We start from the raw sequence: 27,615 nt of genomic DNA, 5'->3' as shown, positions 1-27,615 counted from the left end.
CAATATCTCCTGACTTTGACCTTCCTCCCAATCTCTTCTTGTAGAGTCTATATCCATTCTCTTGAATATGGGGTGGGAGACTTGCAGCTGTTTCATCAATAGAACTCAGAGGAAGTGATGCCTGGATGAGGAAAGACACAGAGCTTCCATTCCATTTGCTGAATTTCTTGTACCAGAGTCCCATGGAGGTCTGGAGCTGCTCTACAGAGTGTATTCTGAGGTCACCATATGGTTAGGAAGCCCAAGCTATGGAGTCTTCCTTCTGTAGGTGTCTATGTGCCAGTCTTGTAGCCCTCCCAGCCCAGATGCCAGTGAAAAGCCTTCAGATGATTCCAGAATCCAGAGCTCAGCTGCAAGTCAGGCTTTGAGTCTTCCCAGATGAGGCTTTGAAGGTATGGGAGGAGAGACAAACCATCCTTGCTGTGTTTTGGTTGAATTCCTGACCCACAGAACCTCTGAGAATAATGAAAGTATTGTTGCTTAGGCTCTCAAGTATTGGAGGTAATTCATTATCCGGCAATACTGACTGTTACAGCTAGTGAAAGGGCAACTCCAGCGGCAGAGCCAACTTGAGCAATGTCACTGCAGAGAGCATGGTGATATGTGCAGTGATATGTCACTAGTGCAGAAAGGGGACTTTGAGACCTGTGTCTTGTTCCTTCTACCTTCACCCAATATCACTTTGTCATCCTAGAGGAGGTCAATGGGATGGAAAGTGAATTATGGCAGCTCAGAGCATTACCTGTGCCAATTGTGAAACACTAACCTTGGATCAATTCATTCTCAGGGTGAAAAATTGCAAATTAAATATTGCAACACATAATATGAAATAAACCAAAATTCCTTGAAGATTGACACTTAGGGCACCTACTACTCTCAGGGAGTCAACAATTTTTTGTGAGTAATGGCATAGAAGTCCATCTTCCTGGGTTTAAAGTCCATTTCTATCACTAATAGCTGTGTGGCCGCAGGTAGATTACTTAACCACTCTAGCCATTTTATTACACTGTAGCTTGGCATGGAGTGGAGGTATCAGGGACATAGATTGTAAGCCAGTGCTATGGGACAGAACCCTTAGGAGTCTTAGAAGACATTTCATGTATATAAGGTGGTACACAAATCCCTGTACTCTATTCTCTGAAATCTCAACAGAGGGTCTTAGGACTGCAATCTTGATTTGATCTTACTCTGATGCCACATTTCAATGGCAGCCTGGAGGCCACTAATTACTTTAAGACTCTTCCCAGGAAAGACCAACGGTGAAAAATAGTTTTATACTGGAACCCAGCAAGCCCTGGATCCTTTACATTTTCTTAAAATTCTTCTTAAAAACAGAATAGTTGTTTCTTTATTCTTCTTTCTTTCCTATAGTTTGTCACACTTCATTTGTTGTTTAAATTGTCAGTGACAGTGATGGTAAGATGGCTGAGATTTTCAAAACAGCAGAAAGGAAAATGACACTACAACAAAAGAGAAAAACATGCTTAGTCCGTCCCTAGTAAGTCGCTGTGCAGTGAACTGTGGAGCTCAGAGGTTATGTTTTGGATCCAGTGGCATGTGTCCTCTAGAGGTTCATATGTTGAAGGCTTGGTACCCAGGGTTGGTGTTGAGAAGTGTTGTTATGGCTTGTGCCTAGATTTCCCCCCGAAGCCTCATGCCATCACAGGTGGGGCTTTTTCAGAGGTGGCTGAATCTAGAGTGTGTGATTAATTCATAGTGCAATACTAGGATTAAGGGTGGGTGATCACTAAATCAGACCACTAATTAGTGCTGCATTAATCCTGGATGCAGTATAAGGGACAGAAAGAGGCATGTCTGGTCCCTTGCTTGCCTTGTTGCCTTCTGCCTGCCATGAACTTTTTCTTCACTGCATTGCCTGTCTACCACCCACCCTGCCTTGAAGTAATGGAGACAGGTGCTGCCTAATGAAGTTAACTACATCGTTGGACACCCTGCTCTTGGGAGGGATTAATGCAAAGCTTGTCTAACACTAGTTAGTTCTTTCAAGAATGTCATTATATATATATATATATATATATATATATATATATATATATATACATTAAAAAGTGACCCTAACCCTTGAATCTCTCTGGCTTCTCATTTTGCAATGTGATCTCTTCTACACATGCTTCTGCCATCAGGATGCCACCTGACATGAAGCTGCAGCAGAGCTCGGCAGAAAGGCCTGTCTAGTTTTGTACTTCCAAAACCATGAGCTAAAAAATCTTTTCTTTATAAAGTTGCAAGCCTTTGATATTTTGTTATAGCAAAAGTGGACTACTGTCACAGGCCATATGCTTCAACATCACTTTTGATTCTTGTTAAAAGCTCACATTTCCAGATATGGAGTGAGACTCACCGAGGCTGAGGGGACCATGAGGGAAGGATCTGCATCTTCTGGACACAGGTTTGCCCATTAAATGTGGAAACCCTGCCATCCTGAAGGCTCTACAGTCATCCATTTATTTTTCTGTGTGTGTAGGTGCCCCATGGACTGGTTTGGGTGTAGGCAGCAGAGAAATGACCTGCTCCAAAAGGACAGGCTTTTGATAAGGAGGCTGTTAAAGGTGTCAACCAAGGCCAGTAGAGTACTAAAGGTAGGTGAGAGTGGCGACTGTCCTCACCTGGAAGAAAGGAAGCCGTACATTATCTGAGCTTGGGGAACCTCCACCTCATTTGGCCTTGTCCCTGAGTTTAGTGGGAAGACTCTTGGCCAGGGTTCTTAGGCCGGGGAAAAGGGTTCTTATTCAGAGGGGTCAGATAGAAGACAGGTGGCCAAAGGGGACTCTGTGGGGGCAACATTGGCCCATCTTGTCCTTAGTCTCTCTTGCTGCTGCCTTTCTGGGAATTTTCTGTCTTTTGACAGGTTTGGAGACTCTCCTATCTAGGCAGGACAAAGAGCCAATAAATGAATTCACACTCAGGTGCTGGAGAGTGATAACAGCTAATCCTTTCCGAGGGCAATTGCTCTTGGGGAAAAAAAAAGGATGATTTAACTCCAAAGGAGGAGCATCTCCTGAAGAAGACCACACTTTGGTGCTGGAGCAGGAGGCATTTACAGGCAGGGGCACCAGAAATGCTTCAAATCAATTGCTGGCTTCTCTGCTGAGCCCAGTTCAGTGTGTTACTTGAGAGGCTTTTCGATGTCTCTACCCATGGAAGCTCCATGAGGGAAGGGCTCTTTTGTTCAGTGATGTATTCTCAAAGGCTGATTACATCAGTATGTGGGTGGCTGTGGAATGAATGAATGAATGGATGGATGAATAAATAAATAAATAAATAAATGAAAATCTTCTGCAGGAGCCTGGCTCCTGTCTCAAGTGAGACACACTTGGTGACTACTCCTTCCTTGTGGCTGCCTGGGATTGAGTGACAAAATGATTTTTCATACACGTCACCCTCATTATACCATCATTCCTTAGAGCGCAGCTCTCTGACCACCCCCAAAGACCTGTATTTAATGTGATGAAAGGTGATTTAATGGAGCTGAGGAGAACGAAGCATAAAGCAGACAGCTGTTTCAGAGAAACAGAGCAGGCTGGCCCTCGGAGGGGAAGAGAAAAGGAAAAATAGAGGTGGGAGCTAATGGCCTCCACCAGAAGAGACTGGAGGAAGAAGCTGATTTGGTCAGCATCATAGGAAGGCCAAAATGAGGGGCCGCATGTGAGGCCTGCCTCCCTGGCAGGAGATAACTAACTTACCATTTATTTACTTTGGAGCTGATTATGTACTGGGTTGAGGCAGGCAAGGAGATTTTATTGACATTTGGTCTCCCTTCACACATTTTTGCGACAGCTAGACATCAGGGACTGAGCTGCAGGATATTAAAGGATTTGGAAAAGTTATCAAGGAATGGGACATATTTATCAAAGCCACAGTGATATTAGAAAGCTGGGCTGCTGCTACACCTGGGCCTGTTCCTTGATTAAAAAAATAATAATGATTCATCTGTTGGCTGCCTTTTGCACCTGGGTGAATTCTAGGCCATTGTGCAGAACTACCCCTAGCCAGGGATTTGCATATAAAGACTCTCTTTGGGTCTGTCAGAAAATTGTGGATGATAGATTGTACCCACGGCTGGGGGTGTATTTATGCCCATGCACATGCACTTGTGGTTGAGTTGCCAGTGCAGATGGAAACTTCCATCAGCATCTTACCACACTTTGCCTGGATGGGGTCAGTTGATACGATGGCCTTCAAATATCCCTTGTCCTCTGAGTGTCTTTTGTCTGAGAGCCAGGTGAGGTGGTGCATGCCTGTCATCTCAGCACATGGAAGACCAAGGGAGGAGGATGACAAATTTGACCAAAAAAAAGACTAGGTCAAGCAATTGAAAGGCTGATGTATCAGGGGGCTCATGAAGGTCCCTAAATTGCCCCAAACACTGCATTTCTGATGACTAGCAATTATGTAATACAGAAAGTCTCCACCTCGTAACATCAGCAAGCACATATATACCATGAGTCACCTCTATTTAGCTCTCCCCCTAATTTTTTCACATGAATTATTCAGTGTATGACTGTTTCAATATGTCTGTCTTGAAAAAAATTGCTGGATGAACTTAAGTCAGCGAGAGGAAGTGCCTGCGTTGCAAAAATGATACCTACCTGCATATTTATCTTAAAAGGAGAGTCTCGAATGTGTCCACTCAGGTGAAAATATCATTAACAGCCAGGGCTGACCAGCAGCCACCAGGATCCATGGGGTTAATCCAGGTTTTGCCATCTGATTCCAATCCATCAGTTCTGGCTATAAATTGCTTATATGTCTGGGTGATAAAAAGCAAATATAAATTTTCAAAAAATTTAACCTTGCATGGTATATAAAGAGAATACATAATATTCTCGGGCATAAATATGTCTCAAGACAAACTCATTGTGTATACCCAGAATACATAATGGTTCACACTAAGATGTATTTTTTTCCCCCTAGCAAGAAAAAGCAAGAAATTCCACAGTACACTGTGGTTCCTGCTATCTGGAGATGGGAGGAGATCGCTGACTGGAAGTGCCCTTCTCAAGTGACAGAGTCCCGTGCAAGGAGGGGAGGCCTGGGAGAAGTTGCAAGATGGGAGACCCATGACTTTGACGGGCATCTAGGGGACCTTGGCCAAATCATTTCACATGATTGGCTTCCAATTTCTGTATCTCGAAACGCAAGAAGCTGGTCCAGAAACTAATTATTTCTCAGGCAGTGCTTCTCAAAACTTAGTGGGCAGGCAAATCTCCTGGGAATCCTACCTGATGAGATGCAGATTCTGAATTCAGTAGGGCTGGGGTGGGGCTCTAGATGCTGCGCTTCTCCCTAGTGGGCCAGGTGCTGCTGCTGCAGTCACTGTGAGGACCGCTCTTTGAGTAGCAAGGTCCTCTCATCCGCCCCAGATCTGATGGTCTAAGGTAAGGGCTCTCACACTTCCTGCACATTGCAATCACCCAGGAGGCTTTAAAAAATGTCACTGGTGGGCCTCCATCCCAGACCAACTAAATCAGAATAGTCTTTGAGGGTATGACCCAGGCGACAATATATGTTTTTAAAACTTCGTGAGTCATTCTGAGTTGCTGCCAAGGTGAGCAGCACTGGTGAGAAGTGCTCTGTGGCCACATATACTTTGGGGAGCCAGCTGTTTTGAGGGTTATGATATTGTCACCCTCACTTAGGAGAATCTGTTAATGGGAGAAGATGCAGGTCTTTTGACATCATGGTCTACACTGTGAGTAACTGTCATAGAATCACAGTCCCTCTCTGAACAGGTGAGGATGCTGACCCCGTTTCTCCCAGGGATCAAGGCCGATGGATTCCATGGCAATGGGCAACGGGCTAACACAACGCGCTTTGCCTCCCTCTCTCTTTCTCTCCTCTTCCTCCCTTCCTTCCTCTTGGCAGTAGGGATCTATCTATCTATCTGTCTATCTATGTATCTATCTATGTATCTATCTATGTATCTATCATCTATCTATCATCTATCTATCTATCTATCTATCTATCTATCAAAGATATGACCACAAGAGAAGTATTTCTCCATTTTGGGAAATACAATAGGACAAACACAGGGGTAGGGTCAGGTTTCGGTAGGGTCTGTAGCTTCTGCAAATTGGGGGGGGGTCTCTCTTTACTTTTGTAAATTTACAAAAATCTGTTAGCATGAAAGTGTACCATAAGCCCTCTAAGCATGAGGATGCGGAAAGGGGCTTCTGTGAGTGAGGGGAGCTCAGATGTGAACCTTGGTAGCTTCATGGAAACTCGTACCTGGTACAAGTGTTGGGAAGGGACAGCACCGAGTAAGACCTAGGTGGCCTGGACACTTGCTACTCAAAATGTGACCCCAGAAGAGGAGGAGCTGGGTCGATTTGCTTAGCCGGTCACATGTTGACATGTGTTAGGCTTAGACCTACAATGTCCCCAAAGGTCTCATGGGCATGGAAGGTGGTTGGATTTTGAGAGCATTGTATTTGCTGGTGAATTCACCCATTGGTAAGTTCATGAGAACTTGAGAAGGTGAGGTACCTGAGAAGGTACCTGAGAAGGTGACTTGGAAGGGTATGTCCTTGTCCATGGTGCCCCCCTTCTCCATCTGCTCTCTAGCTGCTGTGCAGTTTCTACTTGGGAGTCAGCAGACCATGGACTGAAACCAGGAATCAAAAGAAACCTTTCCTCCTTTCAGTTGTGGGTGTTGGGTATTGTGTCCAGCAATGGGAAAGTGACTAAGACATATCAATTGTTTATTTCCTCATTCCTTCATGAATTCATTCAACAAAAAAACATTCTTTGTGTGCCTTCTCTAAACCAGGGACTTGGACCTGCTAGTGAGATGGGATTAGGAAAGAAATCTGCAGTGGTGATTTTTCACTTAGCTCTTCTTATATCCAAAGTTTTCCTTCTCTGCTTCCCCTACCCCTAGAAGATGAATTTTCCCCTGTGCGGATACAGTTGTGACTTTAATGTGTGTGACATTAGGTCTGGACAGGCGCTTGTGTGTTGGCTTACAAACAGCTAGCAGGACGTATGTAAAGAGCTCGGCACAGCATGTGGGCCTGGGTGGTGGTGAGCTGACATCTGTTTAAGTTCATTAACACTGGATGACAGCAGCAATCTCCTTTTGAGAGGGCGGGTCTGGAGATTCAAGGGAGCAGCGGCAGTACTATGTCAGCCCTAAGCCACTGCTTTGGATTTTAGCTTCCAATAACCCCTCAGTTCTTCACCCTCCTGCGTGGGACTGCAGGTGGGACAGAGGGTTATGAGGGTCTGGGCTTCAGGATCTGATTGCATGGGTTTTGCGTTGCATCTGACACTATAGGTAAGTGAAGGAACTCTTTCTGTAATGTGGGTGTAGTAACAGCACTTAGTGGGATGAGACTGGAGCCAAAGCATGCACAAAGTGCTGAGAAATGGGCCTCAAAGTAAACATGAATTGCTGCCTCTGGGGCTCATAGGGCCTCATCAGTCACTCACAATTTAGTATGAGTTACATCTTAGAGCAAGGATTTGATCAGGGTGAAGAATGAAGCTAGATAGGGAACGGATCCTGAGACAGATGACAAGGCTAACTTCTTGTTAGCACACGTTTGAAGGGGGCTGGGTCCACAGTGCAGGGTGTGAGGTGCCCTTTGCCTATGCAAGGAAGAAATAGCCAGGCACAGAATCTCAGGGCAAAAAGCTGGGCTGATCGCTGGCTGCCGGCTGCCGACAAAGGCCAGCCTCTAGGCTTTTGTCTTCGCTGTCTCCGTTTCTGAAACAGAACATCAAACCGGTGTCCTCTCATTAACCCTTTGTTTCTGCTTTGTTCCTGATTTAGAAGCCCCACACTGTGATTATTTTTAGAGCCAGGAGGAGTCAGAAGTCACTCCTGCTCACAGCCAGGCGGCGCCTTCAAAGGCTGCTGTGGGGGAGCTGCCTGCCCTGTGGCCACCCGCCCTGTGCCATCCGTTCTGGGGCGCTGGCCTCCACCCGGGCGACACACAAAGGAGAGTAATCTTTTCTTTTTCTCAGATGTTTACTTTCTCCCTTTCCCCTGCGACCTGAGCGAGTTAAACACACACACACACACACACACACACACACACACACACACTTTTATGTTTCTCTCTGCAAAGCAGGAGGAAGCAGCAGCCGCGTGGGTCTGTGAGAACCCCAGTGCCAGGTGTCTTCGCTGACTTCTCCTGCACGCTGCCCCACCCTCACCGGCAGCCTGCAAACCGAGGCAGGCTGAGGGTCCTGCCTCCTCACTCCCTGTCTAGAAATTTCTGCCTCAGTACCACAAAATGAGGGAGCTTAGGTGTCCTGTAGCTTATGCCCTGCCCCTCAGAGAGGGTGCTGAGGCCGAGTGTGGAAAGGCTTTTCCAAGGGTTGCTAAGCATTTCACTGTGGGTCCTTCAGGCCTGAGCTCTTCATCACCCCAAAGCCTTTGTCCATTGCTATAGTTTGGATCTGGAGTGTCCTCGAAGGCTGGGAGTGAAAAGCTTGGCCACTAGCTGTGGCATGTGGAAGGTGCTGGACCCTTTGGGAAGTGGGGCCAAAGTGGGAGGAAGTGAGGTCTTCATGCTCCACCCTTGAAGGGGACATTGGGACCCTGCTATCACTCCTCTCTGTTCCTGGCAGCCATGAAGTGAGCAACTTCTGTGTCACACATTCCCATCTTGAAGTGCAGCTTCATCACAGTGTGCAAACAAACAACAGGGCTAGGTAACAGCGAACCGAACCCCTGAAACCATGAGCCACAATAGAGGTTTTGTCTTTAAAGTGATTTTCTCAGATATTTTGTCACAGTGATGCAAAGCTATATATAAGTCTTACCAAATAAGGCCACTTTGAGCTTGTAGGCGGAAAGGGGAAGCAGCAAGATCACTCTGGGATTGTGGATTAGCATACAATTTCAAACAGAAGGTGGGGCAGATGTCTGTTCTCGGATGTAGTCAGCACCCTAGTTCCTGCCCTTGTGCTCAGGGAAGTGTTACTGCAGACTTGGATGAAACAGTGGTCATGCTGGAAACACAAGTGGGTCATGGATAGGACAATTCTGTCATTTGTCTTCATTGTGACGTGTCTACTTTGCATCAGGATGGGACCCAAAAACCACAATCCTGCAGTTCTGAGGCCACCTATGGAAAGACATACACACAGACATATGCCAAGACACATGCAGAGACAGGCAGACACAGGGATACACATACACAGACATACACACATGCACAGACACATGGAGACACACACAGAGATAGAGACATGCATAGGAGCCACACGCACACACACACACACACACACACACAGATATGTACAAAAACCTACAGAGGTGCCCACAGACACACACGAGACACCTGGGGACACACACACCTTCAAGCAGTTGACCCTGTTCCTACTTTTTCGTTCATGTGCAAGCACAGAGCATGCAAGGGCAGTGACATTACAGCTGTCACACCATGGTTTAGGTTCCTCCCACCTACCCACATGTGTGAAAATTCTGCAGGGAAAGCTGTGTCCTCCAATTTGAGGGTCAAGTTCACAAAATGCCTGTTTCAAATGTGAAATTGAATAGAAATGTACCTGGTAAGTGTGGCTTTAGCCACTGGTAGAATTTTCTGCAGCTGATCACACCTCAGCCACTATTGTAGGCATTTTTCATGGCAGGTCCTTTGACCTGAGTGGCTCTAATCCACATCACTGCTTTGTGATCTTTAGGAAGATGCTTAGACCTCCACAATTCAGTCTCCTTATTTGTAAAACAAGAGCAGTAATACCGAGCTCTTGATATTGCGTGTGTGTGTGTGTGTGTGTGTGTGTGTGTGTGTGTGTGTGCAGACCCATGTCAAAGGAATACCGTGCTATAAATATACAGCCTGTTTCTGACATGGGAAGGAGGATCACAGTCTTGGTTATTTCCCCTCTTCCCGACCAGTGAAGAATGTTTACAGCCAGGTGTGGGATGTGCACTTTAATCCCAGCACCTGGGAGCCTGAGGCCAGAAGATTGAAAGTTTAAACCCAACCCATGAAGTTAGTGACTTAGCAAGGCCCTGTCTCAAAATAAACACTAAAAAAAGGCTTGGGTATATCTCAATGTTAAGGCCTTGGATTCAATCCCTACTACAGAGAAACAATAACAACAACAGCAAAACAAAAATAAAAGCAAAAAATCAAAGAATGCTTGCAGGTATGTTGCTAGGTGAGATGGTGGATTCTCTACTTCATATCTCTATATTTGGTTATGTGATCAGGGGCAGATCACTCTGGATTTAGTTTCATTAATTCATTTGGCAAGCAGGTCTCAATATTCATAGAATATTTAAGGACAAGTCATGTTTTAGGCGTGAGAAAACTGCAGTGAACAAAAGAGACAAAATTTTGGCCTTCAGGGAGTATAAGTGGAGCTATTGAATTATCAAATAAGTATGACATGCCTATCAACAGAAAACAGGCAGTCTTCAGAATATTTAAAAGAAGGGATTGTTAGATTATGTCAGTTTCGATGCATCTAGAAAGACACTGAAACCTGTTCAGTGCTCAATGGTATTCTTCATGTTTCCAAGATATATCTGTTCAAGACCGTTTTGATTTCAAATGACAGAGAATTCAGATCAAACCAACTTAAGCCACCATGGAATTTATTGCCTCACATATGGGCAAAAAAATAAAAAAAACTTGAGTAGAAAGACGGACTTCAAGCAAAGTTTGATCCAGTAGCACAAGTCATATTAGTGACCTGGTTTCTCTCTTTTTTTCCCTCATGTTTGCTCCTATTTCATGGGTGCCCCTCCTTGCTTAAGGTTCCCCCTTATGGTAACAAAATACTAACTGGCACCAAATCTTAAGGATCTTTATATCGTACTACTCAGCAGCAGGCTGAGAATTCTTAGGCAGTTGCTTCTTACATCTTATTGATCAACAATTCAGGAGAAAGAAAGGGGACTTTCAAAACAATCCTTTGCTTTTCATTTTCCATAGCACATGGGAGGGTGCAGGACATCTATGTGGTGCTTAAAGATTCCACCAGTACAAGTCCTTGGACCACCAACAAAGCTTTTCTCCTTCAGCTGAAGCATTGGCATCTAGCATAGTGTAGCATTGCCCTTGTTCCTTGGAGGATGGATCACTGGAGAAGAGCAGGAATCAGTAAAGTAGGCTTCAGATTTATCCATCAGGCTTCTGAGGGTCTGGTTTATGTGGATTCATGGACTGGGTAGTCCTGCAACAAGTAAATGTGTTGATTTCTGGTTCAGTCATGAAGAAGCTTGGCCTATTTTCAAGGTGATCACAGGCAGCAACAAAGCCTCTTGGTGTCCATGGGACTCCCTAATTCAGTTAAAAGGGGGCTCAATAATAGGAAGTCTAGAAAGAGCTGCAGCCAACCTTTAGCAGCAGTCACCTTTGGATGGTGAAATATGGTGATTTTTACCCATTTATTCTTTCTTTTTTTATTTCCCAAAATATTATTGACAGACACTCTCAGCATAGCAAAGAGCAGAAAACAAAACAAAACAGAATAACCTGCCTTCACAGAGCCAAGGAGGAACACAGTGGAGGAACACAGACACTCTTCATTTCAGCTCGATAGCATGGCAGACAGTAATAAAGCTAGGAGGGAAAGAAAGGAGGGAACACAAAGAGGGAATTAGGACGGTAGTGGCCCTGCAAATTGAAATACGTGTGCAGGGGAGATCTAGCCAAGAAGGCAGCATGGGATAAAAGTGCAAAGAAGTTTGGGAGTAGGCCATGCGGCTGGCCAGGGGAAGGATGTTCTGGGCAGAGGAGATGCCAGCGCAGAGGCCCTGGGGAAGGCCTGGCCTGGCCTGTTCCAGGAGTGGCCAGGAAGACCTATGGTATGGGACGGGAGAGGAACAGAGGCAGTCAGAGAGGTGAAGAAGGGTGGGCAGACTATGTGCCACCTGGACTGTGAGAAGGACTTCAGCTTTCTATCAAGATGGGATGTATCAGAGAGCTATGACAAAGAGTGCCTTGACGTGGCTTTGGGTTTGTGGATTTTGTCTGGGTGCTCTGCTAGGGTACTCTTTAAGAATGAGCTTCAGAATGGCCAAGCCAGAAGTGGAGAGATGAATGGGACCATTGCACCAGAAGATACAGTGCTAGTTTGTCCAGAGCGGCAGTGATGGAGGGGGACAGACGGGGTCAGAAACTGGACCTGTTTCCTTCTGTACTCATGTTCTTGTTTCGCACTCCCTACCTCCACCCCTCCTGTACACATGGGAAAGAAGAGAAATCAAATCTATACACATTGATTAAATCACCTGCAAGGGACAATTCAATCTTGGACTTGAACCTCTGAAACCACTGGAACTGAAATAAACCTTCATTTACTCCATAAGTAGCCAGTATCAGATGTTTTTATTATAGTAACACAAAGCTGACTAATACAAACTTAAATGTCATATGAATGATGTACTTCATCCCCAGGCTCCTGTGTCACTTGCCACATATAATAAGATAATATTTTATGCTTTGTGTTACATATAATCACATATTTTAGAATCTGTCCCATGTGATCATCAAGTGTTCTGATAGCAGTCATGGTGTCTTATTGAGTGAGCTGTGTGTCCCCAAAGCTTAACACAAACCTGAAAGGGGAATTCTGGGATTTTGAATCCATTCTTCTTCCAGTTACATGGCTGTGTCTTTCCCTAGTCATTTAATATTTTTGAACTCTGGCTGGATAATCATTAAAATGTGAACTTCTTGGCCTGGTAATATTGGGGTGTGCAGTCAAACACATGTATGAGACTGATAGAAGCTGTTTGGGGTGTGATATAATAAAAAGCAGACAGATCCGGTGAGCAGATGTGCTTTTGTCACTCTAAAGCTGTGTGACCTTGAATAGTGTACCTAACGGCTGTAAGGCTCTCAGTACTCACCTGGAGAGGAAACGAGGGGAGTTACTGTGGTCGTGGTGCCAGGCCCAGGGGTTAATACACACAAAACCCCAACCTAATTGCAGATAGAGCCACCTGCTTTCTGGAATCCCCAGGCTGATGGCCCTGGGCCAGAGCTGCCACTACCCCCAGGACATGGCTCAATGCACCTGGTGACTAGTCGTGAGCATAATTCACCCTTGCTTATGGCTAATGGCTGGTGACATTTTGAAGACGGCTTGCCTGGCTTTGGTTTTGCCGGCAGCAGGGGGATTTTAAATGCCAGTTGATGTTGTGCTCCAAAGAAATACAAACCAAAATCATACACAGCACCTGAGAACAGACACAAAGTCATATGAGTGGGATGGGAATGCTGAGATATTCCCCACCCCTGGCTCCCCAGGGGTTGAGTTGTTGGCTGGCCAGAGGGGCTCCTCTGTCCTAGATATACGGATATCCTGACGTGGTATGCCAATTCGCCATGGCCAGGAGCGCTGTGTGGGAACTCGGGGATTAAAATTCCACACGCCTGGAATCAATATTTTATGCTCATGTTATAATTCAGTTTGTGAGAGGGAGGACGCAGCTCTCAGAATTCTTGGGTGAAATAAACCACATATCTCAGGGATTAAGGGGATTTCCGTGCTTATAAATCGCACCCAGCCGTGGGTGGGTGGAGAGTGTCAGAGGAAGGCAGAGAGGCCGGGTCCCACTGGTGACCCTGGGCCCTAGCGTTTCACAGGAGGCCCACAGGCCACATGGAGCACCAGGCCACTGCCATCTGTCTGACAGGAAGCCCACAAAGGTGGCCTGCATTGCAGGATCGACAAAAACTGCCCAGACCAGAGAGGACTCCAGAGTCATTAGGCTGTTTGGGCAAGAACCACAAACAGCTGGGTCCTTTCCTGACACCAACATTGGCTGCTGCATGGAGAAAGAAAAACACAGAGATATTTACAGAACATTTGTTCCCTCAGACTGGCTACTGCGTGCAAAGGAAACACTTCGGATGAACGACCCAGAAGGTACCAGATCCTTTCACATGGGCCAGTGCCAGGCCCCTGGGTACCTCTTTCCCTTGGGGGAGAAACTTGATAGAAGCCCCTATCCCCAGCTAGATCCCCTGTACCTAAAAATCTAAACTGGCCACGATAGCAGGTGAAATACATTTCTTGGTGTCAGCAAGGTCCCTCATGGGTAACAGTTGAGGTCACGACACTAGTACACTGATTGGGCCTGATTACCAGGTGCCACTTCTTTGGGGCCCGGGATCAGGGCTTGGGTGAAGAAGGCCTGGGGCCTCCTGGGAGGGCCAGTGCCTGGCCAGACCTGGCTCAGCAGCGGGGGAGCAGCCAAGGCCCCGCCTGGGAAGTCGAGGTAATAACTAACCACCCTCCTCCACCCCGCCTCCCCCTAACCTTGCTGTGAACCGTGCTTGTTTTGTTCAAAGAAGTGCTCCTGCGCTCAGCCGCACTTTAATGAAAAGCAGACCCTCACCGGTCTGTGCCCCTCCTCGGGCACCAGAGATAAAAACCTACCGGTGTGTCAGATCCTTGATGGCAAACTCGCCAGGAAAACAGAATTATCGGGGTAGAGTGGAGGCAGCTGACCGTATCTGCTTTTGTACCATAAAATAACATAACCTGGTGACTTTTCTTTTCTGCCGTAGGGGCGTCTGGCTGGAAACACGGTACTCCTGGCCAAAGCTCTGCTCCAAAACAATGTGTTCTTTTCAGAGGCACTGAGGACGTGCTGATCACCACACCGAGAGGCTCTTACCAGAGGAAGGTCCTGAGAAGGCGCCTCAGGTACACACGCACACATGCACACATGCGAGGTGCACACCTTATTCTACAATGAGAAACAATATTCCCAATTCCTACCAGGAACAAGATCCACAAGTTCCTTGTCTGTCACACCACTGGAGGAGTGTCTTGGCAGTTCATACAATGATACTTAATTCCATCCAAGAGATGTTTTGAAACAATGTCAGCAATTTACCATAGGTGACAGTCCTTGAAGAAAAATCCTCTTTGTCAGATAAGCAGGATGACTCCAGGAGAATTCCTCAAGTGTGCAGCCAGCGCCCTTGGCTACTTCTCTCTTCTCTTCCACATTCTAACTTCCACAATCCACGAGCCGGTACCCAAGGTAGGTAGGTTCTGGAGAAATGTTGGACAAGAAAAATGTGGTTCCTGCCCAGTTTCTCCTCACCACTTGGCTCTAGTAGAGGTTGCTTCTTGTCCTCCAACAACCTGTCATCCTCAACAAGAAACTGCCAATGTTTAGTTAGGCGTGTAGATCTCCAAAGTAAAAATTACTGATTGAACCATCCTTCTAAGCTAGATGTGACCCTATAACTAAGTTTTAAGGAATCAGATGTAAGTAGAAATATTTTGTGAAGCTTCTGAGAAGTGTCATTAAATCAAGGAAAGCACATTTCCTACGTCTTCCTTTTTGTGGCTTCCAATGGAGGCTATCATGACTTGAATTCAAGCAGCCATTTAATGCTACAAAGTAGAAGTCATGTACAGATAATGGTAGAGGAGCAGGATAGAAAGAGACTGAAATTGTAGAATCACTTTAGAAAACTGTCACTATCTTATAAAATTAAACATACATGTCTTCTGCACTTAGCAATCTCACTTCTAAGTATTTACCCAAGAGAAACGAACATCTATAGGCACGTGAAGATTTGCACACAAGTGTTCAGAACAATTTTTTTCATAATATGCAAGCTAGAAACAACCTAGATTTGTGTATAAACAAGTGAATAAATAAATCTTGATGTAGTCACACAATGAAATACTACTCAGCAATTAAAAAATGGATTCATAGACCACCCCTGACCTGTCTGCCTCCCAACATTACTTATCCAAGAGAGAAAGAAACACCAGTCTTCTCCATGTCAGTCACCAGTCCTACACTAATTCTTCTCTCTGTAGGGAGGGAGCAGTCTTGGCAGCCAGGAAACGTGTGAGATTTGACAGCAGGTTGATCTGAAGGCCTTGTTTAGGACACCATCTCCCAGCATCTTGTTCCATGGTTTCTGGGCCTGAGCACAGGGCCAAGTGTTTTGGATTCTCAGGCCACCCAGGAGAGGCTGGCATACTTATACCTAGCAGCCCATTCAGCAAGCGGGGTTTCACCTCGTGGGGCTTGCTGTGGTCAGCCGATTAGTCTTCAGTGCCATGGTGAGAACTATTCTTAGCACACTGTCAATCCCCAGGAGGCTCTGAGGATGCACGAGGCTGAGTAACAGCTGCTTCGCGGCCATTACTGATGCCATTATCATCATCATTATTGCAGGGATGCGGCTTTTGTGGTCTGCCAATCAAGGGAGGTGGGGGGGTCTTTTTCATAATTGGAAGAAGTAGTCCAGGGCTTGCGTGGATTTCCATTTGGAGCAGACATCTCTGGGGAAGCTTGCTTTCTTGTGTAGAGTAGGGGCCAGACACTTCTGGTGTATCCAACAGGCAACTGCCTGTGGGGAGGGATTTCAGGTTGATTCTCCATCTTGCTCTTCTTTCCTGCTCAACCCCGGAAGCTCTGCCCCACCAGGCAGTCTCCTCAGCAGAACCCACAAAACCCTACAGTTAGAAATTTATTCTTTTGACTTTACTTTTTTTTTCTGCCATTAAATTACAAATCGTAAACCAGATGTGGTGGCACTCACCTATAATCCTAGCATTTGGGAGGCTGAGGCAGGAGGATCACCATGACTTCAAGGCCTGCCTGAATTACATAGTGAGACCTTGCCTCAAAATAACCAAAAAAAAAAAAAAAAAAAACAAAACAAAACAAAACAAAAAAAACAAAAAAAAAAAAAAAACCAAAAAAACAAAAACAAAGAAAAAAAACCCCAAATCTTCCTGCTGGCTTTCCTAGAATTATGTTTGCTTTTACTTTTCCCTTTAAAAAGAAGGAAGAGGGATTTGTAAAGTACCCACTAGGAGGGCATTAATGTGGAGGTAAAAGTATGGAAAAAGGGAGCTGGATGAGCTCAGTAGGCACAACTATCATTGCTTTGTTTCTTGAGGGTAGGCACATGTGTCTTGAGGGGATTAACACATTTTGGTTTTCACTTGATCTTAACAGCCCCACAAAGTGGTGATACAGTTTGGCTCTGGACCATATATTCCCCAAAGACCCATGTACTAAATCTTGGTCTATTGTCTGTGGCACTACTGGGAAGGGACAGAACCTTTAGGAGACAATCTGATGGGACATTGTGGGTCACTGAGGGCATGGCCTAAAGAGGATTGTGGGACCTCAGTCTCTTCCTCTCACTTTCGCTCCCTGGCTGCCATGAATGAACCTCTGTCTGGCACTCCTGCCAAGATGTGCTGCCCCTGCTGCAGGCCCCAAAGGAACTAGGCAAGTGACTATGGATGGAAACCTCCAAAACTATGAGACAAAAGAAACTTTTCCTCTTTGTAAGTTACCTTAGGTATTTCGTCAAAGTAATAGTTGCCTGACGCAGGTGGGTATTTTAGTGTCCACACACAAAAGAGGAGGAAATTGAGGTACAGAGAGATTAAAGAACTTGCTCAAGGTCACAGGCTTGGTAAGCAGCACAGCAGGGTTGCCAACACTGCCATCTTACTGCTGAGGCCATACTTGGAGCAACTGTCACATCACAAAAGAGCAGGCTATTGCTTTGTCATCTCTGAAGTGTCCCAATCACTCAGATGTCTTACTTTCTCACTGAAACAATATTTCCTTCAATCAGATACTTCAAGGGAGACCTTAATATGTAATTTTTTCTCACAGTGAGGCCTTTTCATATTAAGGACACTGTCATTCTCAGCATTTCATTTCCCTCCCAAGATTGTGCTCTGATCAAAATATACAGTGAATGTTTAAATTAAAAAGAATCTATTACCGTGAGCACTTTTAGTTGCAGTGTTGTGGCTGTCTCAATGTCCTGAATCAATTTAAAATGTTTATCTCTTACTGTCATTTGGGGTTTGAAGAAGAGCAGAAGTCAGGTGATGCCAGATTCAGTAAATAAGGAGATGAGGACTCACTGTAATGGTTTTATAGCCTATCTTTCTGCCGAATGGCACTTAGCAGTGGCATTCACTATACACATTACATCATAAAGACACTCAGGAAAGAGGACTTCCAGAACTGCTGCAGAAAGTGGCAAGAATGATGGTATGAGGGTGTTGGAAGTGAGGGGAAGGATTTTGAAGGAGGATTCATGGCATTGTGTCTTCTACGGTAATCATTTCTTTTCAATTTAAATATTCTCCATATTTTCTGATCACACCTTCTATGTCCAAAGTCTCTGATGTTGTTCATTTAAACAATATTAAAAGTAAAGACCAAGTTCAACAATAAAAAGCCCCTCAACTGGCTGATACTGTGCTATTTTTGAAGCCTTGGGAGCGTGGTCCCAAGGCCCAGCTCTCTAGGCCTCTGAGTCTTGCTCTGAGATGTTAGGCTGGGGCCCTTCCACTGCAAAGGGGAAGGGTGGAATTTTTTTTCACCAGGGAGGCTCATGAAAGCCACAGGTATACAAAGGAGGAGTTACAGCCTTGAGGAGGACACAGGACAAATAAATACTAGGATGTTTTAGTGACAGAAAAGCCAGTGAGTGGAAAAAGTCCCTGTGTTTGCTGGTGTGCAGAAGATGCTGGAAGCTGTAGGCTCCAGTTGTAGCACCTCTACAGACCTGAACAGCCAGGAACCAGCCAAGGCAGGGTAGGGGTATGATTTTGGAGTACAGCACCTGGATTCTTTTTTCCCCCTGAAATGAAAATCACATGTGTAACTAAGGGGAAGCAGGCCAGTCTGTGGAAATTTCCTCTTCATACAACCCAAGCAGAATCTAAATCTTCTGTGAACTTCGTCCATGCTTCTATGTCTTCATGCTAACGATGCTGGTGTAATGTTTCATCATTTCTGGAAGCCATGGGAAGGAATGGTCCTTCTCTAGAAAGATGAAGACAAAGAGAGCCAGGGTTCCCACTGGCTTGGGTGGAGGGAGATAACAGAAATAGATGGAAATTTCTGGAAGGAGCAGCACTCCAAACTGGAAACAAACTGTGTTCTAGGACTAGGGGTTTTAATGCATTCCAGAATTCTTGCCTCTAAAGCCTTCTGTTTCCCTACTGGCTGGGGCCACCAGTCTCTGACCTGAAGATCACTCATTTCTTTAGGCTCAGGGGTCATTCCGGGCTGATGTCACACTGCAGCCTTCCCTGAAATGTCATTGCCACCCTCTAGCCACATCAGTCTAGACTAGGGTCTCTTAAAGGTGTCTAGCACAAAAATATACCTCCCTACCTTGTTACCCATTAACATCTGCCTACCCCCCTCCCCCCACTGGTGAGACCTCCACCCAGAGTGGCCTTTCTCAGAGTTTAGGGGACTTTCTCTTTTTTAGTAGCTGTTTCCTCTCTCTGTAATTGCCTAATCAATCCAGTGTGTGAGTCTCCAGTGGCTTGGGACTGCCTTGTCCTGTGCTGTTGAAGCCCTCTTTTTGACTAGCTGGGGTTTAGACTAAACACACGAATGAGTGGGTGACTGTGTTCACCTACACGTGTGTTACAATGTTGGATACAACAAGCCATCTCTAAAGGGAGATATCATTCCCTTTCAGGCAGCCAGGTAACCTGTGGCTCAGAGAGTTTGTAGCTTTTGCCCATGACTTGTAGCAACCTTTCCTAAAGTGAGCTCTAAGGTACTCAGTGGCAGGATGAGAAAGATGTTGGACAACGTCACATACCAGCATCCTAATTGGAGATTCAGAAAGGATGCATGCATTTTAAAGGCTCCAAGAATTGTTTCACTTAAAAAAATTTATTGATATCCCTTTCCTATCTCCTATATTTCATTTTGTTTAAACTAAGGTTGTGTGTGTGTGTGTGTGTGTGTGTGTGTGTGTGTGTGTGTTTTGCTGGTGAGAGTTTTGCACATGCTAAACAAGTATTGTCACTGAGCTACATCTACAACCTTTTACTTATTTAAAAATAAAGAATTTCTCAAACTTCATTTGACTGTAGATCATTTGTTTCATGCATCTTATAGTAAATTAAATTATCATACAATGAAATATACTCTCTGTCTGAATCTCTATGGGAAGAGTAAACTTCTTGGTACCACTGATGAAAAAGATGGCCATCAGACTTGCTTTGGCCAGTAGAATGGGGTTAAAGCTCATCTCATTGATAAAAGGTTTGATTACGTGACCTACTCTGGTCAATCAAATGAGAGTAGAAGTGCTAGTGCGCCAACCTCAAGTGTAGACCTTAAGAGATATTTCAGGTTTCCATTTGACCTTTGGTGCTTTTTTGGTCCTTAATGAGAAAAGTATGATCAGTGGCTACTGCTTCTACATCTTGGACCCTGGAATGAGACACAGGGAGTAGATCCATCCCTGCCATACTGCAGATGCTCTATGAAGAATTGGTGGTAATCACTGCATGCCACTGAGTTTCCAGGTTGTTTGTTACATAGCAAAATTATTGATGGAAGTAATTGACTTACTATTCCTGTTGAATATGTCAGAATTGTAGTGCTCCATAGAAATCTCTTTGGCAACTGTTGAGTCACTGCCAATTGGTGACCAAGCCCTTTAATTCCAAGATTCTGCTTGTCTCACCACTCCAAGACCAGGAGAGAGAGTGTGTGCTTTGAGGACTTCTTACTGCAAGGAGAAATAAAGGGAGTGGGGCAGGTAAGGGTCCTGGAGTGTTCAGGCTGGCACCCAGGGCAGAAAACATTAGTGCTGCTGTAGTCCATTCCATGCCAAATCCTGGGAGGCACTGGATGCCAGAGGCTATGATCTTAGACTCTGTTGGGACCCTTTCAAGTCTTTTCCTTTCTTAAACCTGCAGAAGCCAAATTATTTTTCAAGGTCCTTGTCAGTAGCCTAAATTTGTGCCAATTTGCTGAGTTGGTACAAAGTGCAGAATTGATGGTACAGAAAGACATTAAACAACCTACAACCCTTTCAACTGCATCAACAGATCATCTGTAGCTTCAACTGCAGAAACATTTCATTAAATCCTTGCACTGTCTCCCCAAAGATTAGGAATTCCCTTCTCACACTGAAAAACAGATGGAGGCCTGGCAGGATGCTCACTCCAGATGGGGCACTAGGTTCACCTGAGCTAGGCTCTGGAGAGGATCTGACAATCTTCATTCAAGAAATATGTTTCGAGTATCCCAGGCCATGGCAAAGGTGGAATAAGTGTGTAAGGAATGGGTCCTCTCTCAGCCTAGAGGCAAGAGATGCAGGCCAGGGAAGATTACAATGGAGTGTGCTTAAGGACTCAGTTAAACTGGGTATTCTTGGAAGGCAGAAAAGTGACTATCAGAGAGTGTCCATATATAGGGCAATTGTGAAGCCCCTGCCACCTGCTAAATAGTGGCTACAGAGCAACCCTCACAGCCAGCATCCTACAGTGGGTATAGAAAGGATTTGATTGGTTATCTATGGGATAAAGCTCCACCTGTAACTGTGATTGGTCAGTTGAAGAGAATAAGCTCCAATATGGCAACCTAGGCTGCAGAGCTGCATGCCTTGGGAGGGAGTTCTGGAATGTGATTGGTTATTAGGAAATGCTAAACTGACAGAGCAGATATGCCACATAACTATCATCCCAGCTACTCTAGAGGCTGAGGAAGAAGAATCAGGAGTTAGACACCAGTCTGAGTAATTTCGTAAGACCCTGTCTCAAAATTAAAAAAGGGCTACTGATTTCCCCTGGTGATAGATTATCCTGGATTTGATCTCTAGTACTGTAATCAATCAAGCAATCAAATCTCTTACTTCGTGTTGTTTGGGAAGACATGGTGAAAGAGGCAGGTTACCTATGGGACCTTCTAGAAAGTAATATCTAGAGGCAGAAAAAGATGTTGGGCCTCCCAGGGAGAGAGTGGTTTGGCTTGGAACTCTTGGCCCTACAGAAAAGCAGGGTTGTGGGACTTGGTGGGGTGAGCAAGGCACCCAGAGCTCTCCTTGTTAAGGAGGCACTCATAGTCAGGGTCAGAGGCATGGAAGCTTGGGTTACCACTTGAATGCCACTGCTTCCCTCAATGTTGCACCCTTGCTGCCTCACTAGCTTTCCCCAGCCTAGACAGAGGCTCAAGGCCCCTGCTTCATACTTGGGAGGTGAGTTTTGCTTCTCAGCTCAGTCATGTAGCAGCCTGCTGGTTCTGAGCTGTGTTTTTACCTCTCCAGCACCACTTTCTCCATCTATGAACTAGAGATGCAGTTACAATCTCACAGCAGAGTGGAGGAAGATGATATATGCAGAGCACAAAGCATACAGCCTGTCTTAGCTACTTTTCTCATTGCTGACACAAAATACTAGACACCCAAAGTTATTAAAGGGAAAGGTTTATCTAGCTTGTAGTTTGTAGAGGTTTCAGTCCATAATTAGGTGTCTCTAAAGCAAAGTGGCACGGTAGAAAGCACAGAGGAGAAACATTCATGGTGAGAAGAAGGTAGCAAAGTAACAAGAGACTTTCCTAGCATCTTCCAGCCCCTTAGACTGTATCCAGACTACCAGAATTAGGGCAGGGCCAAACCAGTCAGTGGGATGATTTAATAATCATCCACCCTTAATCCTAACACCCTTAATCCTAGCGCTGCACCCTGAGTCAATCATATACTCTAATTCAGCAACCTAAGGAAAAAGCTCCACCTATGCTAACATGAGGCTTTGGGGGACACTAAACACAAGCTATAACAGGGTCCTTAGGAAATGTTATTAGCTTGGCTAATAGTGGTTATTAGCCTACTGTCCCCCCCCATAAAGAGTCTTCACTAAGCCTTATCTGAGAGATATCACTTCAAGTCACTATAGTGGATGCTGTGATGTTTGGGTTCCCTTTCCAGACCAGAGGCCTGGTTTCTGCCAGCTGCTGAAAGTCTCTAGCAGAAAGGCCTCAGCTGTCTGTCCCCTCCAGAGATTGCCTCAGCTTGAGGAGCACTGCCTCCTCTAAGTACTCTCTCTTCCTATAGTGCCTGCATCCAATGTCTAGTCACCTCCAGGTACAAAGGGCCGGCCCCATTCCCCAGCTTGGGAGAACTGTGAAAGGCCATTTTAGCTCCCAAGCCCCCAAGGTGTCTGCTCTGCTGCCCAGTGGAGGACATCACAGCCTAGGTTCCTCCTCTGCCCAGGGCTGCTTCTGTCGTCCCTCACAGGCTTCCTCTAAACTCTCCTCCACAAACTTTCTGCACTGTACCTCTGTGATAACTTGCCTTGTAGGGGCTGCTCACCTGGGGCCCAGCCTAGATAATCACCCAATACCTCTTTCTGTGCTTGCCATATTAATTATGATTCTTTTAATTGTAAATTTAAGGCTAAAGGAGTAGCACTTTTGATGGCAATCCCAGGAAAGTGGAGGGCTTGGCAGAGAAGGGGCCTACTGGTGTTTTTTCCTCAGATGTGTGACTCTGAGTTCATGCTCTTCTCTCCCATATGGGCTGCTTCCTTGACATGACCGGATGTGAGTCTGTTCAGAGCTTCTTAATCCTGCATCTTGAATCACATGCCACTTGAAGAAACTGCCTCATTTCTAGCTTCAGTACTCTAGGGAAGAGTCGTGATTGGCTTATCTTGGATCAAGTGCTACCCTAGCCCAATTAGCAGATCTTGATGATCATGGTAAGAAATGGTGATTCTCATGGAGACCACCAGGTTTTGGCAGTTTAAAGAGGAAGAGGAAGAGGGAACATCATGGCAGATAAAGAAAAGGCATCCATGTGTCATGTTTTTAGTTGTCTGGCAACTGAACACCTTTACTTTGTATTTAGATAAGAGGTAGAACTCACATGTCACCTGACAAACTAAGAATGCAGGGCACATGCTGTAGCACTATTTTGCCCTTGTATAAGCATATGGCACTCACCACCCTGAATATATCAATGTGATTATTATATAGTGAAGGCAGGGTGGGTAGGGAAGTTGGTGTCCCTTAGGCGCTAAAGCCACCCTCAGTCAAGGGTAAATGGGAAAGGGTCCTTCAAAACTTCAGTTTCCACAAGGTATGGTGGTACATTCCTATAATCCTAGTACTCTGGGAGATTGAGGCATGAGTATCACAAATTCTCTGAGCAATAAATAACTTAGTGAGACCCTGTCTCAAAAAATATAGGAAAGGGATATAGTTCAGTGTGAAGCCCTAGTTCAACCCCCAGCACTGCAAGGCACAAAACATGTCCTTTGCTCATTGGCAGAGAATACAATATCAGGCGGGTGGGAATGTCTGGTATCACTGTGCGTTAGCCTGATTAGTCATCCTGGTTGGTTCAGTTAAGTCTGTGCTGAGCCAGCTAGGTGAGTGAATTTGTCCTCCTGGAGTCTGCACCATCCAGTTTCTGGGGCTTTCTGGTTGAAGATCTAATTGCTGACTCAGGTAGAGTCACAATGCACCACCTCAGAGGAGCAGGGGTCAGGTTTCAACCTGCCTCACCAGCAGGTTGTCTCCAGGCATCACACCTCTTGGTTCCTAGGAATCAAGGATATTAGTATTTGAAAGAGAAGCACTAAAATCTCCACCTGCTATCTAGTCAGACCTGCGTACAGGTGCACTTCCATTTTCAAAGCAAGACTGCAGATACTGAGCACTGAAGATGGGGCCAGAAGGAAGATATTTCTGAGAATATGCTGCCTGGGGCAGAGGAAGGACAGAAAGCAAAATGTGTTGCTTTGCATGGCCACTGTTAGAGTGGAGAAGGGGGGAGTATTTTCTTACTTTTCTGCCTTCTGTCTGGTTTTGATAAAATTAACATTGCTAAGTGCCAGCTTCTCTGAATAGATACAGAAGAAACATTAGAATAGAGTAGAATAAGAATAAGAATAGAATCAGCTGTGCTCATGAAACAGAACAACAATAGCACCTTGCTTCATAGTCTCCTGTATCAGTCTTCCCATTCTTGTATGAAACAAATGCTCTTGTCTTAGTTTTCTCATTGCTGAGGCAAAATACCTGACACTCAAAGTTAAAGGAGAAAAGGTTTATTTCAGTTCATAATTTGTAGAGGTTTCAGTCTGTACGCAGCTGGCTCCACGGCAGGGTGGCATGGCAGAGGGGCATCACAGAAGAGAAACAGTTCATCGTATGGCAGGCAAAAGACAGCAGGCAGCAGGTAGCAAGCAGCGGAGCTTGCCTCCTTTCTGTTCCTTCATATTCTATCCAGGTTACAACCCTATTGATTGGCTTCACTTGCACCCAGGGAGGGGCTTCCTCCAATCATATTCTTAATCCACAGTCACACACCCTAATCCAGTCATTTTTGAAACTCCCCACCTGTGGTCTTATGAGACTTTGGGGGATATCTAGATACAAGCCATAACAACTCTGTTATAAAAACTCTTACCAGCAAAGAGAATGAAAGCAAACAAGAGGAAATTCCCCTTGTTGCCTCCAGGTGATTGTGGGAGTTGGGCCAGAAAGCCCTTCTTCAGCTGAAGCTCCATTTACACACCAGACATACTCCACTCTTGTTCATATTTGCATTGAACAAGCCATTTTCTATGCTGACATTTTGCATCTATTTAAATGCCAGCAAATCTGGAGAGATGTGGCTTTGACCTGTGGTTCTGCCCTTTTGGACAAGCATCTGATACTGTGGTACTTTCATTCTAATTTCTGATTTTGCACATTTTGGATTCTTAAAAAATAGTTAGATGAAATGCTTCAGACTTAATATTATCTCTCCTGAATATTTAATTGAGAAATGTTGTTAAAAAGACATTTGGTTTAAATGATCTAAATGCATGCATAGATATTTATTTTCTGACAGTAAAGTGGCCTTGAATGATTTTTGTTATTATTAGGGAATTAAAGAAGAATTTGCCTTAAAACATTAAATGTAGGGTTTTTTTTGAGCTCATTGCTTTGCTAAATGTGAGGGAAGAAGCACTGGTAAGTGTTGCTTTAAAGACTCTGGAGAGACAGTGAAGTGGGATGATGGAATTGTGTATATTCTGGAAGACAAAACAACCTGGCAACTTGGCATCTTCCACTCACTGCATCTCAGACATGAGGGACACAAGGAGAAGAGCAGTTAGGGAGGCTTTCACTTCCCTATGGCAGTTCAGAAGTCATGGGAGTCCCAGGTTCAGGGACCTCAGTGCTCCATGACTTCAAGGCAAGGATGGTAGACACAGTACACATTGGCCCACTCTTTCAGAACTTGTGGACTAGTTGCCAAGCTGAGGCTCCTGCTTTGAATTTTGCCATCAGGACATGGGAAGTTGAGCTTATCTCCTCTGCTGGACACTGGCCCCAAGAAGCAATAACCTGCTGTCCTCTAGAGAGGTGCGAGTCAACCAGCAGTGTGCACAGGAGCTTGTGCCTGGCAGGTGAGAGGTTCCAGTGGCAGCCAGCTCTTAACCTTCTGGCCTTTGGCTGTCATTTATCCTCTGAGACCTGCTTGTGGTGTGCATCCTTGGAGACACTGAGATACCCCAGCTTCCCTGTCCAAAAGCCTTTTACTGGAGCTAGTTCTGAGACTTCTGTTTTTGAAATCATGTACTATGATAAAGCAAGGAGGTCCTCTGAATTCCAGATCTGGGGACCAAATTGCCCTAAAGCAGGTTTTATTTTCTCAGCAAATTTCACTGTAAAAGAAGAGCTATGTTTTCTAAAAGCAGAAAAAAGAATTTTCAATACACTGAGTTGCATGTGCTTTGAGTCATGAAACTTTAGAATTATGGTCAGGCCACAGAATTCAGGCATTGGAAATCCAAGAACAGTGTGGAAATTGCCCTTTAAATCTTTTCTTTTTTAAAAAAAATTATTTTAAAAAATTATTTAAAAATTATTTTAAAAATTAATTTTTAAAAAAAATTATCTTGGTTGTGAACACTTTCTCCAATGGTTATATATATATCTTTAGCTCCACATTCATAAGTTCTGTGGTGTGATTTTCCACTCATTCATTCATTCATTCAACAAATCTTAAGTGCCTACTAAGTGTCTGGTACTGTATTAAGTGCCATTGATTCAGAAGTAAATAGGAAATTTTACTACCTTCAGGAAACACAGCAGACAGGATAATTAAATATAGCAGCACAGAAGTGCTGGGGTTGAGGCAGTCAGCAAGTGGGTCAGGGACCTCAGAGAAGGGCCATGGAGCATGGAGGGAATTTGAGGCTTTCAGGTGCAAAAAGATGGGGGAAGGTGATCAGGAAATACCTACAAGGAAGCAAAGCTTGAGCTGAGAATTCATGGCAAAGAATGCCAGTCAGGTTTTCTGGAAAGCAGAGTAGCTGGAAATAGACACCTGTGAGGGATAAGCTGAGGGAGCAGAGGAGGAGATGGGAGATGGGGGAGATATCAGATCAAGATGCAGATCTGATAGTGCAAAAGGGAGAGGAAGGAGGGAGGGTGGGAAAGGAGAGCCCCCGACTGCAGCATGCCTCTGAGGAAGTCTTAGCCAGACTGATGGGGCCCCAAGCAAAGATGGCACACCTGAGAGAGGACCCACATACAGCAGGAGGGACCCTTCTCTAGTCCCCTCCAGTGTGTTAGGTCTTGAATAGGAACTAGGGATGCTGTAGAGGATCCTTGAAGGTGTGGCAGCAAGCCACTTCTCCCAGAATGTTCTCTACTGAAGGGACATCTGGCAATTGGCCTCCCATGGAACCCAAATTAAATGATAGTTACCTTGATAGAGAAGGTGAGTAAGGATGTTTCAGCAGAGCAGACAGCATGAGCAAATGCTTGATAACAAGATGGAGCATGGCAAAGAACACACAATGGGGAGAGGAAAGTCTCTTCAGTACACA

The sequence above is a fragment of the Cavia porcellus genome, unplaced genomic scaffold, assembly GCF_034190915.1.
Source record: "Cavia porcellus strain 051 isolate PalLab524CR breed Dunkin Hartley unplaced genomic scaffold, mCavPor4.1 scaffold_3, whole genome shotgun sequence".
Lineage (NCBI taxonomy): Eukaryota > Metazoa > Chordata > Mammalia > Rodentia > Caviidae > Cavia > Cavia porcellus.
The sequence above is the reverse complement of the archived record's forward strand: the minus strand, read 5'-3'. Positions refer to the sequence as shown.